The 23019-nt window shown below is 46.5% G+C and overlaps 1 non-coding gene across 1 annotated transcript; it reads right to left on the bottom strand.

Moving 5' to 3' along the window:
* Positions 1 to 5882: 5882 nt before the first annotated feature.
* Positions 5883 to 5955, bottom strand: TRNAG-CCC (transfer RNA glycine (anticodon CCC)). The gene has a single exon. It is a non-coding gene; the product is annotated as a tRNA-Gly (tRNA).
* Positions 5956 to 23019: the final 17064 nt, after the last annotated feature.

The raw sequence follows: 23019 nt of genomic DNA, 5'->3' as shown, positions 1-23019 counted from the left end.
TCAAAAAAATTGCTGACATAGCTGGAGTTAATTGCCAAGTGTCCTGTGGGGGAGAACGTGGTGGTGGTTGTTTTTTCTCCCTCTTTCTCCCTTGGCTTCTTCCCGTGTGTAGCCATCGGCTGCACGGCTGTTTGTTTGCACCTTTATGAATTTTTAAAAGAGAAAGTTGTTAACCCCAGATCTTTGCATCCCCAGAGGAAATGACGACACTTAACACTTTGAGGGTTAAAAGACAGAACGCAATTATTATAAGGCAAAGGAAACATGTCCCGCATTTCAAGATGGGCTGTTATCGCTCAGGGAATAGCTGCAGTCATTTTTTTGACGTCGCAGTGGAAGTGTCTCGCCTCTTCTTGGCAGAAGATGGGCGGCCACGGTGAGCAGTTTCATCTGATGGGCTGCGGAAACCGGGACTCGTCACTGCCGATGCTTTGTTTACATGATGCTGGCGTTCTGGGGGCAAGGGCACTGAGATGCCTGGACCACAGTATTCAGCTAAGTTATTCTCTAGGGCCATGTTGCTGGGACATGGTTCTCCAAGTTTTGGGGACCCACAGACCCCTGCCTTTTCTGCTGGGGGGCTTTATGACATGATCTAGCTTTGGAGAATCCCGGTGAAAAACAGATCATAATTATTTCATTCATTCATTCAAAGATATCCTTTGAGTATTCTAGGGACACAGTAGTGATTGATACAGATAAGATTATTTTCTGATGGTTCTTGGTGTAGGGCAGAGACAAACAGATGATATTTCAGTTAATTTCAGTGATGAGGAAATACGAAGAAAATAAAACACAATAATCCAATGGAAAGTGACCCAGGGGAGTGAAGAGGGACAAAGTCTATACAAGTTTTCAGAGTTTTTAAGTGGGTCCCAGTTCCTTCAATTTCTTTCCAATCTATTTTAATATGAAACTGCTTTGATTATAATACACATGAATTTCTTTATGTGTGGCTGTATTAAATGACACAATATACCCATAGATAACTTCAATGGGACCTCCTGGCAAAGTAGGTGCTCACTAAATGACTTCTGAATGTGAATCTGAATCTTGCTTGATCAGACGCCTGTGGACACGGTTGGGATTTTGACAAGCTCTAGAGAGGAACTGGGATGGTGCTCCTCACTCAAGCATGCAGTTCCTTTTGCAGCCCCTCCGAGCAGCTGTTACTCTGTGTCCTTCCGTAGGCAATGGTGGCCTCCCATGCCGAAGAGGCAGGGTCGAGGTAGCAGGTGATTGGTGACGGGTCGCTTGAGGTCTACATAAGCCTGTTAGTTAAACGTGTGTGTGTCTATGTGTGCAACATGCCTTCCTCTTCCTGAAGCCTGGTAAATAACAGAAAGACTTGAAAGGCTTGGGTTTCACAATTTACTAAAAGGCTCCTTTACCAAGGGTTTGTTAGCTCCTGCACGACCTTGCTGAATGACCTCTGGAAGGGCTGGGATGATATCTGAGTTCCCTTCTGACTCAAGAGATCAGCGATTCTCCTTGACCTGGGAGAGATGGAGGATTTAGAGATGAAAACTTGTGAGTTTCCAGAGGACCAGAGCTTTCTCTCCTCTGAGTTTCTTGGTGGTGTTTGATTCTGTTCATCCTCATTTTCAGCTGGTGTTTGCCAAGCAGTCTTTAAAATAGGCCCTTTTTGGACGATGTTTGAACTTGAGCAAAATTAACATTTGCGTGTCATCAGTAGCTGCAGTGCATCATTCTGGGCAGTGAAGGATGAAAAGTCAAAGAATGTGGGCCGCTTGATTAAAATGAACAATCAGGGCAAGTTCTGAAAGATGGATACGGAGAGCCGGCCTGTTAATTTATGTGGACTCGATTCCAATTGCACAGGCACATTTTTTTCCCCTTTGAAACTTTTAAGAAATTAGGTTTTAAAGCTGAACCGGTGCACCACTCAACTTAAAATAGAAAAGAATTTGATTTTATGCGGTGCCTTTCCCATCCTGGCACTCTCTAATATTGCATATCAAGAGCTCCTGACTGTAGAGTGGCGGGGAGGCGGTGCTGGTTTGAATGACTTCTGAGAAGGTGATGAACAACACAGCCCTTTGGCTCAGCACTTGGAGAAGCACTTCCTGTGGGGTTCTAAAGCACCTCTTCTCTGGACTTGTGCACTTCTGTCCCTTCCTTGAACTATGATCACAAATACCATCCCATCTTGCAAGATTCAACTTGAATGTGGTGTCCCCCACCCCTACCCAGGTATCATTAGTAGTTTATCCCCCTGGAATAACCTCTATAGTAGCATTTCTATATGAATTGTGATCCGTTTGTGTGTGTCCTTGTGAAAGTAGTTGGCCTTTGTAGTAGAGCACCTGTACTGTGCCCGTGCAATGGAATCACTCACAAGATTATTTATGATCAAAAGAGAGAACGCAAACCAAATGCCCGCAAGGCAGGCTTCTGACAAAAGTCAGTGTTGCTCCCTTCCTCCTTCTGCTTCTGCATGGGGAGGAGGGCGGATTGGCAGGCCACAGATGAATGAAATCCATCAGTCTCTCACAGACTTGCCTTCAAGTCTTTCCCAGGCTGGAGGAGGGCTTGGTGACTCATTATGGATGATTCTGTAAGTCACATATTCTTGACATCACCTCTAAGTGCAATAGGTATTGACTTTTGGGAACACACTCAAATTTTTTAAAAAAATCCTTTTTATTTTGTATTGAAATATATCTGATTAACAATGTTGTGATAGTTTCAGGTGAACAGGGAAGGGACTCAGCCACACACATACATGTATCCATTCTCCCCCACACTCCCCTCCCATCTAGGCTGCCACGTAACGTTGAGCAGAGTTCCCTGTGCTATGGAGTAGGGCCTTGTGGGTTCTCCAGTTTAAATACAGCAGGGTAAGGACACACTCTTTGCAAGTGTGTGTGGATCTGCAAGGAGATCCAACCAGTCCATTCTAAAGGAGATCAGTCCTGGGTGTTCACTGGAAGGACTGATGCTAAAGCTGAAACTCCAATACTTTGGCCAGCTCATGCGAAGAGTTGACTCATTGGAAAAGACCCTGATGCTGGGAGGGATTGGGGGCAGGAGGAGAAGGGGATGACAGAGGATGAGATGGCTGGATGGCATCACCGACTCGATGGACGTGAGTTTGAGTGAACTCTGGGAGTTGGTGATGGACAGGGAGGCCTGGTGTGCTGCAATTCATGGGGTCGCAAAGAGTCAGGCACGACTGAGCGACTGAACTGAACTGAAGGACACACTCATTGTTCACATGCTACCTGGGAAGACCCAAATCACAACATAATTGTTCTCCTTACTGGTTTATTATGTCTCTTTTCTGAACCTTAGTTTCTCCCACTGCAGAACAGTTCTCGTGTGTTAAGAGTTTCTTCCCACTCAGATACTTTCACAGCCTATATTTGGTCTTGAAGCAATTATAGAACCTGGGGATAAATTAGCCTAAGGTATTTCCTTTGCCCTTCTTACGTCCTCTTTAATTTTGGGTTGTGCATTTATTTTGGGGTCTTTTTCTTTCCCTCTTTTCAGTGTGATGTATGGAAAAACAGTGTTTAAAAGAGACCTTGTAAAATTACACTTGGATTTAAGCAGAATTCTATGAAATGTGTGCTTAAGCATTTTGGGGGCAAAAAAGAATTGAAAACGGGATATTCTCTTAGACTTAAGTATCTGAAACTGGAAATAAGTTGCAAGGAAGAAGGAAGTAAGTATCCAGAGAATTCCAGTGCATCCTTTAGGGTCTGGCTCCCTAGGACCCAGAAATGGTGCCTTTTTGGTGGGAGGGCTTGGGTGATGTTAAAAACGAGGAAATGATCTGAACAACTACAATGATTAATACTAACACTCGTCTTCAAAGAGCCATGAGCTCTTTAGTATCTATGAAATATATGAGGCTTCAGTTGAAGTTTTTATCTGAGAGATGTATCTGGGGCTCTATTTCATCTTCACTCAGCTGAAGGCAACCTTGAGGGCTGCATGGAAGGAGGGGGAGATGGGTGGAGACAATTCTGAGGATAGAGAAGCAATATTCTTGCAGAGGTGTCTTGGAAAGCTTGATGTCCTGTGTTGGCTCATGGAAAAATTCAGCAGGTGAGACCACCATTTTGAATGGTGTCAGACCTGGTTGTTACATCCACCTACACCCCTTAATTGACCGACCAAACTCTCTGCATCTTAATTTGCATATAGATCATGAAAGAAAGACAAACTCTACCTTTCAGGGTTGTTATAAGGAATATTATCTATGGAACATGCACTCAACAAGTGTTTTGTTATTAACTGCATAGATGCCATCACTCTGGTTTCCAGATGTCCATTCTAGTTGAGGTCTATCTTCTCTCTGCTTCTCCCCACACTCTTTTGAAGAGCTAGCTGCTTTTTAAAGGAGCTATTGACAGACTGTGTCTCAGGTCTTCTGTAGGGTCCGGCCTGACCATCTCCCACATGAACATTTTGGAAACACAAAGAGAAACAATTAGAGGTGTGAGAAGGCTGGCATTGAAAGACGGCCCAAAGAAGAAGCCAAGCCATTTCATCAACGTGGAAATTCACTTGGGTCAAAGATGGGGTTATGGTCAACATTCATTATTTGGTCAGTGTCCCTGGCTGAAAGGGGGTGAGCCTGTCCAGAGCAGTGCCCTCACCAGCTGATTTGTTTCTACTTGGAAATTCCTTTCCATATCCAAGGTGCCACAACAACTTACCTGCCCATTGCCTTTCATCTAATTTCCTTTTGGGCAACCCTATCTAGAGCCCATGCTTGGCATTTCCTGCCACTGGCAGGATGAAAAGGATGCTGGAGAACATGTTTCTCTGGTTCTCGAGCATCAGCAAGTTCAAGTACACACCCAAAGGTAATTTTGTTAGGCAACATGCTAGTTCTTCTCTGACGGTCGTTATGAGCCCCAGTGATAAAGTGTGTATGTTCCAATGATTATAGGAATTTTATTTTCATCTGGTTTTTATATTGCTATAAATATTTTGCATTTACCAAATAAAGTGGTTGCTACATAGAGATCATAACTTCTGGGACCTAAATTTGCTTCAGATGATAGGCAAATTATAGACTACAATATGTGATCAAACAGCAGTATGGGGAACTTAAATAGAGTGAGCCCTGAGGACGGAGGCCGCTCAAAACTGTGGGGGATGGACTAAATGGTAGTTTTAGCAAAGCTATCGCTGATTCCAGCAGATAAATTATGCTCTGCCTTTTTGTATCTCTTTGGGACTGTACTACATAAATTATGACCAAATATAATTTAGGCTATCAGCCTATATTTCTGAACATCCATCTTGTACATTTTAAGTACAAAATTACCATTTTGCAGAAGTATAAAATTGAGACAAATTTTTTTCCATCTGTGCATTTAACTTCTGCATACTTTATAGCAGCTAAAGGGTTCAAGAGGACCTCATTACCATCCAAAGGGGACGTTAGCCCTGCGACTATATAACTGTATTAAGATCTACATAAATGGGAATAAAGTTCGAGGGACAGTAGAATGTGGAATTATATATTTTTTCTTAAATGGAGATGTAACTTTTACATAAAACTGCTCATCTCTGCTTTCCTGAATAAGAGTAACTGTTTATAAATTCAGACTTGCTGATGAAGAAGTCTGTGTATATGAAAAGCCCTTCAAAACATGAAGAAAAGGGCAGGCTGTCAGTGACCAAGGGGGTACCCCATGGGGGCTTTCAGAGACCTCTAGGCTCTTGTTCTGGACTTGAACTCTGGGGTGGTCCACAGAAATGGCAGGGGACCTTTGGAGCCCTGTCCGTTTATCACATAGACTACCTCAGCTTTCTTTAAAAAAAAAAAAAAAAAATTATTTGGCTACTCTGGGTCTTAGTTGCAGCATGCAGGACTTTGAGTTACGGCATGTGGGATCTCATTCCCTGACCAGGGATTGAACCTGGGACCCCTGCATTGGGAGTACAGAGTCTTAACCACTGGACCACCAGGGAAGTCCCTACCTCAGCTTTCTGAATAATATCTCCTGTGCCCACCCATTAGGGGTAAGGCCCGTGCTCAGTTGCTCAGTCATGTCTGAACTGACTCTTTGCAGCCCCATAACTGTAGCCCGCCAGGCTCCTCTGTCCATGGGATTTTCCAGGCAAGAATACTGGAGTGAAACTGTATGGCAAAAACCACCACAATATTGTAAAGTAATTAGCCTTCAATTAAAGTAAATAAATAATAATTACAAAAAGAATACTGGAGTGGGTTGCCATTTCCTACTCTAGGAGATCTTCTCCACCCAGGGATCAAACCCACCCCTCTTGCGTCTCCTGCATTGGCAGGCAGGTTTCATTACCACTAGCGCCACCCGGGAAGCCCCAGGGGTAAGGCATGCATGTGTGCACATGGGCTTTTTATTGTGACTTCAGGTAGTTGGCTTTCCAAGAGGCCAAAGGTGAGCTTGACTAAGAAGCAATAAGGACAGCAGAAGGATTGTAAGGCAGTTTCCTTCCAGATTCTGCCTGGCACAGGGAAGTCTGCCAAGGGCATTTGGTAAACCTCTATTGAGGGACCAGAGCTGCCTCCAGCCTGGATTTCCTCAGGACTTGGGGTGACACTGCTCTGATGACCATCATTGCATCTGAGGGTGATTTTTCTAGGGTTGGACAGCTGGTTGTTCCTGGAAATTGCTGGAATGGAGCTGCTTATGGTTTACAGCATGGAGAGATAGCAGAGAGGGATGATGTAAGACTAGACTGTTCAGGCCAAGAGGACAGCTCTGCTTAACCTTCTAGCCCCTCACTCCTGCACATACCATGAATAGTTTTTTTTTTTTTTGAAAGATCTTAATGAATTTTTGCCCTTAATCTTTCTTTGTTTCTACATATGACTCTTCCCCTCTTCCAAACTACTTTTTCATTTTTTCTCCTATATCATTTCTTTCTTCCTGGTGTATCTATATATCAGCCAAACAGGATGGCTTGCTGGTCTACCAGCACTCTCTATTTTTGGTGCTCTTTAGTGAACTCTTATTTACATATGTTGGGGGAGGTGTCCCAATTTAGGCCTCAGGGGGCTTGTAGTCCAGGTGGAGAGAAACGATGAACAGGGCCCCTGAGGACAGACAGTCAAGATTTGGGTGTAATTGCTGTGGACACGACTGAGTGACTTCACTTTCACTTTTCACTTTCATGCATGGGAGGAAGAAATGGCAACCCACTCCAGTGTTCTTGCCTGGAGAATCCCAGGGCCGGCAGAGCCTGGTGGGCTGCCGTCTCTGGGGTCGCACAGAGTCGGACACGACTGAAGCGACTTAGCAGCAGCAGCAGCAGCAGTGGAACCACCAGACACAATGCCGATGACCCTGGACACTAGTAGGATTTGTTGCACGTACACATTAACGTGTTAGATCTCGCTTACTCACAAGTTTGAAATGAAGTGAAGTGAAAGTCGCTCAGTCGTGTCTGACTCTTGGCGACCCCATGGACTATAGAGTCCATTAAGTTCTCCAGGCCAGAATACTAGAGTGGGGAGCCTTTCCCTTCTCCAGGGGATCTTCCCAACCCAGGGATCGAACCCAGGTCTCCTGCATTGCAGGCAGATTCTTTACCGGCTGAGCCACAAGGGAAGCCCCTCAACTTTGGGGAGAATCACATGAGATCAAAGGGAAGAAGGGTTTTGAGAGGGGGGCAGTGCCTGGGCCTCCTCTGGAGTGGCTTTGGGAGGATAAAAGTCCCAGCTCCGCTGCCTGTGAGCACTCGGTTCTCAGAAGGTGTCAACAGACACTTCTTGCATGGGGAAGGTCTGATCCTATCTAATGTGGAATAGTTCTCATTTTCTCTAGGGGAAATAGTGCACAGGAGTGCCTGGGGGATTGGATTCAGGACGGGCTCTTCTGAAAGGGTGCAGGGTGATGGTGGGACCCATCCCTGGATTAGGGACCCTGAATCCAAAGTGGGGATACATACACCAGAGGACTCCCAGCTATTATATCATTGATGAAGTGTTTGGAGGAAAAGCAGAACCACTGAAATATAAGAATTTGGCCTTTGAAAGCCCTGAGGCCACCCCACCTTAGGGTGAATTGAAGTCGCTCAGTCATGTCCGACTCTTTGTGATCCCATGAATACCAGGCTCCTCTGCCCATGGGATTTTCTAGGCAAGAGTACTGGAGTGGGTTGCCATTTCCTTCTCCGGGGAACTTCCCGACCCAGGGATCGAACCCAGGTCTCCCACATTGTAGACAGACGCCTTACCGTCTGAGCCACCAGGGAAGTCATCCTCCCTAGGGTGGAGGATGTCAAATCACCAGTTTTTCATTCCTTCATTTGCTAATCAGTGACTCTTTATTGAGGACCTACTATGAGCCAGGCACATTCTATCTCAGACTAAGATCTAGAACTTCTAGACCACCAGGGAATTAAGAAATACAACAAATAAATAAATTTAAAAAATGCCCGTTCATATCTTCTTCAGAAAATAAAACAGAGCCTTCAGTTAGAAAGTGACAGGATTTGGCGCTATGCTATCACGGGTGGCAGGCAGTCCTCTCCGAGGAGGTGACTGCTGAACCTGGAAGGTGAGAAGGGGCCAGCTGGGGACAGGGGGCCAGCAGAGGGACACACAGGAGGAGGGCCCAGGAAGGGACCGAGCAGACACCACCCCCACCGCTGGCTATAACCTCTGCCCTTGGTTTACTCATTCATTGCCTTAGGCTTGAATCAACCCAGTTTCCCAAAGTCATCAGCACGTGAATGACACAGGGGGAAGCTGAATGCAGGCCTCCGGCCTCAAACTTCCTCCCCCAAACCCTCTGTGTCTTCAGACTTGGATGGAGCTTCTAAGAGGCTTCCCAGGTGGTGCTAGTAGTAAATAACCCGCCTGCCAGTGCAGGAGACATAAGAGATACGCGTTCAATCTCTGGGTAGGGAAGATCCCCTGGAGGAGGGCATGGCAACCCACTCCAGTATTCTTGCTTGGAGCATCTCATGGACAGAGGAGCCTGGAGGGCTACAGTCCACAGGGTCCCCAAGAGTCAGACATGACTTAGTACACAGGCATGGAGGTTCTAAGATTTGGAACAGAAAGAAGAAATGGCTACCCATCATCTGCTTCACCTTCAGGTCCTTGTACATCAGGGGCAGCAATTTTGAGGACAGAGCAATGTCAAACCTGTTTAAAGAGGGTGCTTCTTCCTGTGACCACCTCCCAAACCTCTCCTAGAGTCATGGTATCACACAGCTACAGGGGGCCACCCTATTCCCAGGGGGAGTTCACATGAATGGGGCCTGCCCTATGCACCAAGGGTAAAGCCACACCATGGCTCACCTGTGCCCTGGAAGCACTGGGCCCAGAAGAGCTGGAGGCTGGCTCTATCCATCATCAACACGTGACTCCTCTCTAAAGCATAGACTCGGGTTTAGAAAGGGTGCAAGTGGAGATCAGCTTAGAACAAGGACAGATGGACATGGCTGTGCAGTATTGTGGGAGAAGAAGGTGGCTAACTCTTGATTCCTCTTCCAAAGCTCAAGGTCTCACCTTTGGTAGAGTCTGGTTATCAGAGCTGAGACCAACTCTCACCTCTTTCACATGCTGGGGGAACTAACCGTTAATTCAACATGAGGAATAGAATGACCTTGAGCTGGAAATTCACCTCTGGTTGTCATCAGTACACTTTATCCCAGTGGTCAATCACCCCAGGAAGCCAGCTGTAATCCCAAACCAGTTTACCTAATAACCATGAAAAAAATCATAGACACAGGGCACTTAGCATGAGCACGTGTTTTTTGTTGAATGAAACGGTCCAGCCAGATATAACCTAAGTCTGAAGTCTATAGGGAATGGGTTGGATGGTGCCTGGGTTGGCAATTAAAGGTGTAAGGATTATTAATGGAAGCCTGAAGAAAACCAACATCAAGGAGCAGGTTGGGAATGCAGAAGCCACAGATGGAACTGAGCCTAGGTGGTGAGGGAGATAGAAAGAAAAGCAGTGGTCAAGGTGGTAGACAGTTTCAAGGTGGCAGAAGTGGTCACCAGTGGTACATGCAGCAGAGTGTCCACCAGTGTAAGGTTTGAGAAGTGCCCATTAGATCTGGCTGCAGGAAAGTCATGGATGACGTGAGCAGGTAAGGGGAGCAAGTGAGGATCGAGGGTGGCTAGTTTAGGCTGGAGGAGCCTTGAGCCAGTGATGATGGAGAGAATGGAGGAGAGGAGAGAGAAGGTTTTGTCTTCAGCAGAAGGATGGTTTGCTGAGACAGATGGGAAGGAGGTGTGGCCACAAAAGTTTCTAAGTCTGTAGGTGGCAGACCTCGCACTGCATGGTGAATATGGAAAAGGATGGAGCAGGGTCTGAACTTGGTTGGTGGCGGGGAAAAGATGGGTCAGGTGAGGACACTGAGTCTGCAGCTGAAAGCAGTCAGTTCGATGAACCTATGTGGGTTCTGGGCTGAGGGGAAAGAGGAGCAGCCAGGAAGCGGCTGATACAGGAGGGGAAAGTTGCGGTCCATTTCCCAGAGGTCTCCAGGAAGTCAAACCCCTGGAGTGTCTGGAGACTGAGAGGTCTCCAGACTGGTTGAGAAACCTGGGGACAGACCCACCTACTCTGGGACAACCCTGGTGGGTGGCTGTGTGGAGAAACAGGCTCGACTCCTGGCTCTCCTATGTGAGCTTGAGCAAGATATGTCACCTCTCTGGGTTTCCCCTGCAATGGTGATGCTTCTTCCATGATGGGGTTGGAGCCTCCATAATGCAAAGCAGAACCATGCTGGGGACTGAGTGAAATGATCTATGTGATGGCCTTAGGCCAGGGCCTGGCGTAGTGCAATGCTTGATACCTGATGGCTGCTGTCATCATCATCATCATTATCACCATCATGTCATGGAAACAGGCTTCTAGAAAGCTCTGTGGCAGGTCCTAGGAGGGAAATCAAAGACCAACGTGGATGTACAGGAGCAGGAGGTGTTGAGCCTGGACGGACATATATCTGAGCATGTCTTGAGGCAAGTGTGAGGGGACAGGTTTTTATAAACCCCAGTGTTTTTCCTTTCCTTGCCTCGTGCCTCAGTTTCCCTGTATTTGGGATTAAAGAATTGGAGAAGCAGACTTTTTAGTTCCTTCTAGTACTGTCATCCTAACTCTGTCACCCTGTCCTGGGGTTTTGCTGAAATGTCACCCACCCACTCTTCCTGCAGGGCCAGAAACTCCCGGTGACAAAGTCACGTGGTCCCAGAGCAGCAGATAGTTCCCTGGATGGGAGGACAGTGTGTGTGGCCAACCAGTAGCCAACTGTTTGTACAGATCAAGGCTGCTGAGATGCAAAGTAGAAACACGGCAGGGGAAAACAGGCCCTGTCTCTGGAAGAGAGATGGCTCCACAATGAGCAGACCCACAGGACAGTGGGGAGCGCTAGTAGGGCATCTGAGGTCTCCATGTCTGTCTGCTGGTGTTCTCACCAGCATAAAAAAACGGTGGGTAACAGGGGGTGTGGGGCTGGAGATTGACAGAGGGCCAACTCGGCATCTGAGACCCTGGCTTCTGCTTTGGACAGCAAACTTGACCTTGCCTGTGGTTATCAAGTGGGGTATTGTCCTTCCCAGTGGGTTGGGGGGCACTAGGGAGCATGTTTTCCATTAAATGACCCTTTTGTGGGGTCGTGGAAGGCCGTGGTGACTGACCTCAGGTTCATTCAGAGCACTCAGGGCCCTTCCAGCCACCAGCCCTCCAACGCACACACACACACACACACACACACACACACACACACACACAGACTGCTGAAGACTTGAACTTGGAGAGGTCAAGAGGTTAGTCCTGGCCCCCCTGGGCAAGTAGCAGGGAAGTGAAACAAATTGACAATACCAATTGTCAGGGCCAAGTTCTTCAAGGGCAGCATAGCCTGTGTCTGCAGGGCCTGCCTCAGCCTTGAACAAAGGTGCTGGGATGTGCCTGAGGCCAGGAAAAAAAAAAAAAAAGCCTTCAGGGTGAGACCTCTTCTGGAGCCACAGGGCTCCCTGATTTCAAGCCTGTGCTCGGCGTAGGAGTCCGCCTGCCTCTGGAGAGGAGCAGGGTCCGGCGGAGGAATGCAATCTTGCCTTGTTCGCCCAGCACCCTGTTTGTTTCCCGCACAGAACAATGACCTCTCGTGAGCCTGTGCTTTCCAACCTCACCGAGGGTTACTGTGCAGCCCTGATTCTTCCCCTGATTATCTTGAAGCCTGTCAAGCTGTAAGGTTCTCCCTCCGCTCTCTGCTCTTTCTTCCTAATAGACATGAAACAGTCCAGTCAATAATATTTTACTTGTCTTCCCACTGCGTGTCTCTTCTTCTGATCAGTTTAGGCGGGTTTGACTGCAGAAAGTCAGAAGGGAGGTTAAGATCTGAAAAGTTCAGCCAAATGTTATCAGCCTCAGAGATGTTGCTAAGGGAGAGGCCCCCCAGCCCTTGGCGACCGGAGCCAATAATAGCTGCGATGCACTGATAGCGTCAACGCCTGTCAGAGATCCAGGCGTTTGCGGTTCGTCTGTAAACGCAAACACCTGTATCCAGTCAAGCTATGATGGTTATCCTCTCTTTGCCTGTCATTCCCTTCGGTTCCTTGAAGGGGCTGCCAGGATGTTCTAAGCTGTGAGTTGATTTATAAAGTGAAGGATCTCTCCGAAACTTTGGCATGGACGGGGAAATTGACTAAACGCACCTCTCCTCCAGGGGTTGACGCGGCCTTTTGACAATGGTGAGTGAAATCGACGGTCTCCTTTTAATTACATTTTTGAACCCATGGCACCAACGGCTGAGCTGTGGGAATTGGGGGCTTAGGCAGACTTTTATTGTCTCAACATGCATTCCCCCCACCCCCCCTCCCCCGCCCCTTGAAAGGACTCTTGGTACTTGTTTGAGATTTTTCTGTGTGATGAATTAGATCAAAGTGACTAATAAACAGTGTCTGTGGAAGCTCTTCAGAACACAGTATATGCATATTTGAGATATTTCCAAGACTGAACAGGCAAGGTCCAAACTGTGAAATAAACTTAGGGTGTAAGGAGAAGACAGCTTACGTGTTGACCTCCCGGCAGGGGCGAGATGTGTGGTGGGCACCCGGCTTTCCTCAGTGAAGCATTGAGCAGGGACCTCGATGTTTGGGTCATCAGCCCTGGTGGCCTGAGGCAGGGAGAGGCGTGGAGATCACATTGTGTCCTTTCCAGGCATCGCCTCATGGGACAAGTAGCTCCCCGAGGGGCCCTGCTGTTTCTTCCGGGAGAGTCCACAGGCACTTGGGGTCCATGAGCTCGAGCTTCCCACCATAGTCAGGTGAAGGAGCAGCTGCCCAAGGCAGGGTGGTCAGTCCACCCTGCCCCCCATCCACGTGGCCGCCTGCATGTGGCCATTTATTGGGCAACACCTGGTCAGTCATGTTTGCTCACCCTTTATCATCAGAAGTTCGCAGGGCTGCGGAATCGGGTCAAAGATGGGCCCTTAAGGGTCATGGGTATGAGAGTACAGTGTCTGGAATTAGACCTGGGACAAGCTGGGATCGCTCATGGCCTGGAATTGCATTCTCACACCTCAGTGTTCTCATACGAAAACAGGGTAAAATCAGTGCACTTATTGTGAGACTTCTAGGAGACAATGTATTAGGATGAATGACATAAAAACCGGACCCATAAAAATGGCAGCTTCCTACGGCTGTAACACAAGAAGCACTCAGTGACACGAAAGGAAGCACTCACGGGTGTCTCCTCTGCCTCCCTATTACTAATAGTATCCTCTGTCTTCCAGCCTCACCCTTTAAGAAGTGACACCTCTAATTTGGATCTGGGATTGGTGGAAGAATTCAGGTGTCCAGCTAATAATAATATAACGCATAAAGAAAAAAATCCAACAGTGGTTTTAGCCAAGGACTTCAGTCCAACTCACACACATAATGCCCCCTGGAGGAGTCCCAGGTTCCCCTCAAAAGCCCAGGTGAGCAGGTGGGAATGTGTTCCAATCTTATGGCCAGTTTCCACGCTGCAACCCACTGGTTAGTGTGATGGTGTTTTTGATATTCTGGGGTTTAAAAGCCTGAAAAGTGTCAGGAGTCTCACAGCTATTTAGATGACAAAATCCAAATTAAATTCTCTTTTTTTGCCTGTAATTGACCAGGTATACTGGTTCTATACTTAAAAAATTTTTTTTTTTTTACTATATATTGAAGTGTAGATTAACAACGTGTTAATTTCAGGTGTACTGCAAAGTGATTCAGCTATACACATTCACGTATTCAGGCTTCCCTGGTGGCTCGGTTGCTCAATTGGTAAGGAATCCGCTTGCAGTGCAGAAGACTGCCTGCAATGCAGGAGACCTGGGTTTGATCCCTGGGTTGGGAAGATCCCCTGCAGAAGGGAATGGCAACCCACTCCAGGATTCTTGCCTGGAGAATTCCATGGATAGAGGAGCCTGGCGGGCTACAGCCCATGAGGTCACAAGAGTCAGACACGACTTAGTGACTAAGCCAATCCCATTGCCATTCTTTTCCAAATTCTTTTCCCATTTAGGTTATTACAGAATATGGAGCAGAATTCCCTGTGCTCCACAGTAGGTCCTTGTTGGTTATCTATTTTGAATACAGCAGTGTGTACCTGTCCATCCTAAACTCCCAATCTAGCCCTCCCCTCTTTCCCCCATAACCATAAATTCATTCTCCAAGTCTGTGAGTCTGTTTCATGTTTTGTAAGTTCATTTACATCATATTTTTTATGATTCCACATATAAGTGATATTGTATGATATTTGTCTTCCTATACTGTTAATTGTTCCTATATATTTTGATTAAAAATAGCAAGTCTGTGATGGGACAGTCCTTGGGCAACATGTGCTGGGGAGAAGATGTTATTTCATGTGGGAAACTCAGGGGAACTGTTTCTGTTGGGGGCTGTGCTAACTGGTGAAAATTGTGTGAACTGCTGGTTTGGAGCCATTCGCAAGACCTCTGTGGGGGACTACGTGCTCCACTGTTCATTGTTTTCTATTTTTCTCCCTCAAGCCCTCATCATGTCCTACTTTAGAGTCAGTGCATGCATGCTCAGTCACTTCCGACTCTTTGCAACTCTGTGGACTGAGCCCACCAGGCTCCTCTGTCCGTGGGATTCTCCAGGCAAGAATACTGGAGTGGGTTGACATGCCCTCCTTCAGGGTATCTTTCTGACCCAACGATCAAACCCACATCTCTTAAGTCTCTTGCGTTGGCAGGTGGGTTCTTTACCGCTAGTGCTACCTTGGAAGCTTCTAAGAGTCAGTAGCAGCATCGAAAACCTGAATTTCCTCCCTCCAGTATAAGGTGGCTTACTTCTCAACAGCGACTGACTCTCTTCAGATTCCCAAGCACGACCCATTTTCCACAGCCTGGTGGACGGTCTGCTATATCTGCCACCACAAAGCGGTGCAACTGTGTTTAATTTGTCATCTATTGGGAGGCTTACACCAGAGCAGAATGCTTTGCGTAATAGAGGTAAGCAACTCAACTGTAGGCATGGGACTTTTCCCTGGTTATAGCCCTGAAAGTCCCACACTCTGGAAACCCTTCATCTCAGGTAAACCAGGAAGGTTGGCCACCCCAGATTAAAGAAAAAAGCATCTCATTCTACATTTCCAAAGAAAAGAATAACAGGAGATAAGAGAATGAGATAACAACATCGCCAGGTGCCAAGAATTCAATAGCATCAGATGCAATGGGTTATTTGGGATAATTTACAGAGCATGTGGGTTGCTCTGGAGAGAATCAGAGGGAAGTTTCTTTCTGATTGTGAAATTGTGGTAGTGGAAATTCTGTTCCATCCCTTCCCCACCAACCCTTTTAACACACACCATTTTATTTCACTTCTAGAAAAAATTAATTCCTTTGGAAAAACATCACTTGAGAGGAAAGAACCAGGACCTTTTTCAGTTGTGAACTTGCTCCACACAGGCGGGACGTGCTTGAGTAGCAGCTCTGAGAATCAGGCTCTTAGAAATGAAAGGAGGGGGCTTTTGACCCAGGCTGGAGCCCTGACTGGCACATCCCAAGTGAGGCAGCTTCTGAGGAGGGGCTACATCTGGGTGGCAGGTACCTCAGTCACGAGCTAGAGACAAGCCTAGCCTTACGTGCATGCGTGCCAAGCTGCTATAGTCAGGTCCGACTCTTTGTGACCCTGTGGACTGTAGCCCGCCAGGCTCCTCTGTCCATGGGATTCTCCAGGCAAGAATACTGGAGTGGGTTGCCATGCCCTCCTCCAGGGGATCTTTCTGACCCAGGGATCAAACCCACATCTCTTGTGTCTTCTGCACTGGGAGGCGAGCTCTTTACCATTAGTGCCACTGCTGCTGCTGCTGCTAAGTCGCTTCAGTCGTGTCGGACTCTGTGCGACCCCATAGACAGCAGCCCACCAGGCTCCCGTCCCTGGGATTCTCCAGGCAAGAACACTGGAGTGGGTTGCCATTTCCTCCTCCAATGCATGAAAGTGAAAGGTGAAAGTGAAGTCGCTTAGTTGTGTTCGACTCTTAGCGACCCCATGGACTGCAGCCTTCCAGGCTCCTCCGTCCATGGGATTTTCCAGGCAAGAGTACTGGAGTGGGGTAGCTAATAAAATGAAGCCATATTATATAGAGAAGCAACCCAGTTCGTGTCTAGATGTTTATTTTTCAAATCGTTCAAATAACATCAGCTTCTCAAGTGAACATGTAGATATAGTCATTAATACATTGGTAATATCTACTCTGGTGTTCATAAAGAATTCTCTTTTGGTTTTTTTGTTTTCAAAGCTGACTCTCTGGGAAATCCCGAGACCAGCCCATGAAGATTTGCAATGCGGGTAAGGGAGCATACCAGGGTGGGCACCTCGATTCTTAGATCCACGGGTGCCACCGTTGCCTGCTCCTGGGGGCTCAGCCGAGGATGTAATTGTTCCCATCAAAGTGGAATTCACAGTTGCTGCACACCAGCCCCTCATACTGAGAGCGAAACTCCAGTCACCTGGGGGGGTTACATCCACAGCTGCAGGAAGCAGTCGACAACTCTCCCCAGAACCAGGCTCCTTAAGAATTGACCTTTGAGACTGTGTGCTCAGTAGTGTCCCAGCTTTGCTTGGTTAAACATAGAAAAATGTTCCTCTGGATAGAACCAGCTCCCCATTTATTTCAGAGCATCCTGTCTGTGACGTCATGCCGCCTGGTTTATGGCCTCGTTGCTTGGCGTTTTGAGTTGAGTAATGCCTGCTGGTGCACCAGGCACGGCCTCCGTAACCACAAGGAAGGGGCAGCATCAGGCGAGTCTCCCAGGCATTTGCTGGGAAATCGCTTCCTTTGTGCCAGATGGATGAATGTTTTCCGTATTTCGCACAAAAGGAAAAGGGTTGCATGACGAAGGTTAACATAACAATCTTCTCTTATTACTGTGATTTATGTGTGCATAACTTCGGCAGCGGAATGTCATCCAGGAGGTCTTTAATTGGCAGACTTCAGAGACCACAGAGGGAGATGACAGAGCGAGCTCTGGAGAAATGAGTGTCTGCTGCCATTCCCGGTTCATCGCTGTGGAGGAGGTCTAAATAAATCTCCGGGGGAAGGCAGTCAACTTTTAAACTTTTTATTAACCTGATCTCTGCTAATGAAATACAAAGAGGAGGAGATGATCTTCAGCTTCACATGATTTGGGTCTCGTGATGCGGCAAATGACTGCCTAGGGTTCTTGAGACAACGGAGCTTGAGTCCTCTGGCGATTCTCATTCAAAGACAACAATACAGTCAGTTTGCCGTGATTATGACTTCAATGAGTCACTTGGTCTTGTCTTGCCACATAGGATATGATTGTGCATTTTTAGGAATGTCAAAAAATGTATTTTCTTTTGTGAATATATTCTAAGCCCTCGGAGGAAGGGGTTTGTTTTGAAATGGAAACACTGCTGCCTTTCACACTGTGATGCATTTCTGAGAAGGGTTTCTACCCTTCTGGGAAGTGGCCAGCTCCCTGGAGGTGGGCATGCACAGGACTGGAGAGGGACTTTTTGGATAGCCCGGTCAGTCCTAATGTGGGAGTCATTTTTAAGGATGTTGCAGTCTTTCTAAAATCATGATCAATGTCTGTGGAAACATCTGTGTTTACATGGCCTCAGAGATCATGGGGACCTTTTCAGGCATTAAACTCCAGCACTGTGGGCATGTATCTGGAAAAGGTGAAAACCAGTTCAAAGAGATACATGCAGCCCAACGTTCACAGCACATTATTTACAATAGCTAATACAGGGGTTTCCCTGGTGGCTCAGATGGTAAAGAATCCACCTGCAATGTGGGAGACCTGGGTTCAACCCCTGGGTTGGGAAGATCTCCTGGAGGAGGGCATGGCAACCCACTCTAGTATTCTTGCCTAGAGAATCCCCATGGACAGAAGAGCGGGCTACCATCCATAGGGTTGCAAAGAGTTGGTCATGACTGAGTGACTAAGCACAGCACTCAGCACAGCACAGGACATGGGAGCTACCCAAGTGTTCATCAACAGATGAACGGATAAAGAAGAGGTGGTATATACTAACTCAACCATAGAAAAGAATGAAATAATGCCAGTTGCACCACCTGGATGGACCTAGAGATGATCATACTAAGTAAGTCGGACAGTTTTCATATGATACCACTCATATGTGGGCTCTCAAAAAAATGGTACAGATGAACTTATTTATAAAGCAGAAACAACCATAGTAAGGAAAGTTATGGTTACAGAAAGGAAGGTGAGGGTAGGGATACATTAGAAGTTTCAAATTAAGAGATACACACTGCTGCTGCTAAGTCACTTCAGTCGTATCTGACTCTGTGCGACCCCGTAGACGGCAGCCCACCAAGCTCCCCCATCCCTGGGGTTCTCCAGGCAAGAACACTGGAGTGGGTTGCCAGTTCCTTCTCCAATGCATGAAAGTGAAAAGTGAAAGTGAAGTCGCTCAGTCGTATCCGACTCCTAGCGACCCCATGGACTGCAGCCTACCAGGCCCCTCCATCCATGGGATTTTCCAGGCAAGAGTACTGGAGTGGGGTGCCATTGCACACTAGTATACATAAAATAAATGAACAACAAAGTTCTCCTGTATAGTATAGGGAACTATATTCAGTGTCTTGTAATAACTGGCAATGGAAAAGAATATATATATGTGTGTGTGTGTGTGTGTGTATCTGAATATATATATTGGGTTGGCCAAAAAGTTTGTTTGGGTTTTCTGCAACATTTTATATATAACTGGATCACTTTGCTGTACATCAGAAACCATACAACATTGTAAACCAGCTGTACTTCAGTAAAAAAACTCCCCCAAACCAAACCAACAAACAAAAAACCCCTCTAGCCTCTGTGATACAGTGGTTCCCGAACTGTGGGCCGAGCTCTTTCATGGGCCACTGGGCTTTTGAAAGAGGAGTGGAAATGTATAAACTTGCATTTATTTTCTAAGCTTTAGTTTGCCAAAGGCACAATGTCTCTAAGTTGGGTTTCCTCAGAAACAGATCCCATTTCCAGACCTGGAGTGCAAGCCATTTATCTGAGTGGTGATCTTAGGACACACTGGAAGGAAGGGGTGAGCGAGGGAGATGGAAGTGGTGGTTTAGCTGCTCTGTCATGTCCGGCTCTTGTGACCACATAGACTATAACTCGCCAGGCTTCTCTGCCCATGGGGTTTCTCAGACAAGAATACTGGAGTGGGTTGCCATTTCCTGAGGGAGGTATGATGGTTAATATTGTGTATCCACTTGGGTGGGCCATGGTACCCAGATATTTTGGTCAAACATTATTCTGGATGTTTATATAAGAGTGGTTTTGGAGGAGATTAACATTTAAATGGGTGGATTTTCAATAAAGCAGGTAATGGGGGTGAGGCCACATCTGGAATGTGGGTGGGCCTCATCTAATCAGTTGAAGGCCAGAATAGAATAAAGACTGACTTCCTCCCATGCAGAGGTAAATGGCCTTTGAACTTGAACTGTAACATTGGCTCTTCCCTGTGTCTCCAGTCTGCCAGCACACCCTGCAGATTTTGAGTTTGCATAGTGTGAACCAATTCCTTACATGTCTGTATGCACAGACACACACAGACACACAGACACACACACACACACATCCTATTGCTTCTATTTCTCTGGAGAATCCTGATGCATGGAGGAAATCTTGAGGTCCTGATCCCATCTGGCCTGGGGGAGAAGTGAGGGAAGACAATTCAGGGTGTATCAAAACAGGTTTCTGTCCTGGGCAGTTGAGGCTCTAACAGTTGGGAACTCTGAGGGAGTGTTAAAACAAGCCTCAGAGATGTTCCAGGTGAGTGGAGAGATGGTTAGGGTGTTAATTCACCAACTCCTGTCTGCCATTGTCATTAACTCCTTGGCACATGCTTGCAGCAGAACACCCTTGGCGCATGTACTAGAATATAATGCCAAGGGAGTATGGCAGGGCACTGATTGCTCTATACAAAGACCACTATGTCGGGGTCTATAAAGCTTTATGCTTCAGAAAACTTTATCCTTCAAAAAATGATAGGAATATACATTTAATGTGATGAAGTCTGCAATGCAGGATTGCAAAGAATATATTACAGGCTATATCTTTACAATAGGAGATACTCCATGTGCAACTTAGTGGTGTCTCAGTTTGCCTTGGTTTGGCATGATCCAGCACAAGTAGGGTGGCCAGTACATCCTTGATGCAATTGAGCTGGGTGGAGAGACTGATAGATTCTACTGAGGGCTCCTCTACATACTGACATGTATGTGGATCTAGAGAAGAGTTAAACCTAGTTCTGGCTATACCTGATGGCACCAAGGGTACATGTCTTGGAGGATAGACATCATTGGTTGAGGTGGGTAATTTCTTCTTTGCAGGCAAACTCTTTATTTTCATGTTAATTTCTAAATACCTGGTGAACTAAACCAGCTATAATATTTCAAGCTGACTATTCCCTAATCATGTGTTTCTAGCAGAGGCTCTTGTAGCCTTCCTTTCACTAAGCTAGAACCAAGTGGCCAGCTCTGATTCTTCCCTACCACTCTCCTAGCCACGCGGCCATAACATCTCATTCTTTTTTCTTTCGAAGACTTTCTCCGTCCTTAGAGCTTTGGCTGTTGCTATTATTTGAGGGGAATATGAGCTTTCTAGCCCATATTTTATATTAAAAAACTCCTTTGCTTATAGCTCAGATGTTTTAAGGGTCTACCCCTCAGAAGGTAGGCGATTTGCCTGCCTACATCTCTGGCTGTTGTTGTTCAATCATTAAGTCATGTCTGACTGTTTGTGACCTCATGGGCTGCAGCACACCAGGCTCCCCTGTCCTGCACTATCCCCCAGAGTTTGCTCAAGTTCATGTCCTTTGAGTTGGGTAATGGCTTTACCCTAGTTACCTGTGAAACACTTGAACTAGCTCATAGGTGGTAAAATGCACCCAGAGTAATAATTTCATATATTTAACAACCAGTGTGCAAACAGGACTGTCATTCTCTGCCTTCTGAAACTCCAAAGGGTGCCATGTTTTTATAATCTTGTGGGCTGGGGGAACAAATCCTTTAAAACTCAAAGTGGGTTGGGCGTTCTAATGGCCCTTGCTTTCCTTTGGTAACAATCCGTGTGTCTGGGGGGCTCATGTGCCACTACTCACAAGGCGACAGCAGTGATCAGAAACATAATTTTCAATATTTATGATTGAAAATGTAATTTAGAAATGAAAGAAAGGGCACTTGTTCCTCCTTAGCTTGAACTGAAATCATTGTTTGGAGACATGTTCTTTATATAGTTAATCTGGCCAGTGTAATTTACCACACTGTGGCTGAATTGCAAGTCTGACGCTCTATTCATCAAGTAAGAATTATTTGTGCAAAATGCATATGAATGAGTAGGTGTTGTGTGGTGCCATGGTGATTTGATTTAAAAAGTCTGGATAGGGTTTCATGGGCAGGAGTTCAGTGAGTTAAATCTATAGCAGGTGTCACCTCCAGGGAACAGATTTGGGGTCGGGAAGTCAATAGCTGAGTTGGCTGTAAGTGGGTCTCATATCAATCTGTGGGTCCTCATCCCACCTGGACTGGGAGTCATGGCTGCCACTAATCCTGTTTGGACTTAGTCAAGGGATGTCAACACACTTAAGGGAGCAAACCAGTGGCTGCTTGAGGTATGCAGTTTGGCCTGTGTGTGTTTAATGTTTTGCTTTGAAGTAATTTGCAGCCATGATTTGGAGAAGGCAATGGCACCCCACTCCAGTACTCTTGCCTGGAAAATCTCATGGACGGAGGAGCCTGGTAGGCTGCAGTCCATGGGGTCCCTAAGAGTCAGACACAACTGAGCAACTTCACTTTCACTTTTCACTTTCATGCATTGGAGAAGGCAATGGCAACCCACTCCAGTGTTCTTGCCTGGAGAATCCCAGGGACGGGGGAGCCTGGTGGGCTGCCGTCTATGGGGTCGCACAGAGTCGGACACAACTGAAGTGACTTAGCAGCAGCAGCAGCCATGATTCTGCAGCCATGAAATTAAAGGACACTTGCTCCTTGAAAGAAAAGCTATGACAAACCTAGACAGTGTATTAAAAAGCAGAGACATCACTTTGCTGACAAAGATCTGTATAATAAAAGTTACGGTTTTTCCAGCAGTCATGTATGGATGTGAAAGTTGGACCATAAAGAAAGCTAAGTGCCAAAGAATTGATGCGTTTGAACTGTGTGTTGGAGAAGACTCTTGAGAGTCCCTTGGACCTCAAAGAGATCAAACCAGTCAATTCTAAAGGAAACCAACCCTGAATATTCATTGGAAGGACTGAAGGTGAAATCTAATACTCTGGCCACCTGATGTGAAGAGCTGGATCATTGGAAAAGACCTTGATACTGGGAAAGACTGAGGGCATGAGGAGAAGGGGTGACAGAGAATGAGATGGTTGGATGGCATCACTGACTCAAAGGACAGGAGTTTGAGCAAATCCTGGGAGATGGTGAAGGACAGGGAAGCCTGGTGTGCCACAGTCCATGGAGTTGCAAAGAGTCAGACATGACTTAGCAACTGAGCAACAGCAACAATTTGATTCACAAAAAAACTGTAAGAATACTATGTGGA

The sequence above is a fragment of the Bos indicus genome, chromosome 18 (assembly GCF_029378745.1).
Source record: "Bos indicus isolate NIAB-ARS_2022 breed Sahiwal x Tharparkar chromosome 18, NIAB-ARS_B.indTharparkar_mat_pri_1.0, whole genome shotgun sequence".
In the NCBI taxonomy this organism is placed as follows: Eukaryota; Metazoa; Chordata; class Mammalia; order Artiodactyla; family Bovidae; genus Bos; species Bos indicus.
The sequence above is the reverse complement of the archived record's forward strand: the minus strand, read 5'-3'. Positions and strand labels throughout refer to the sequence as shown.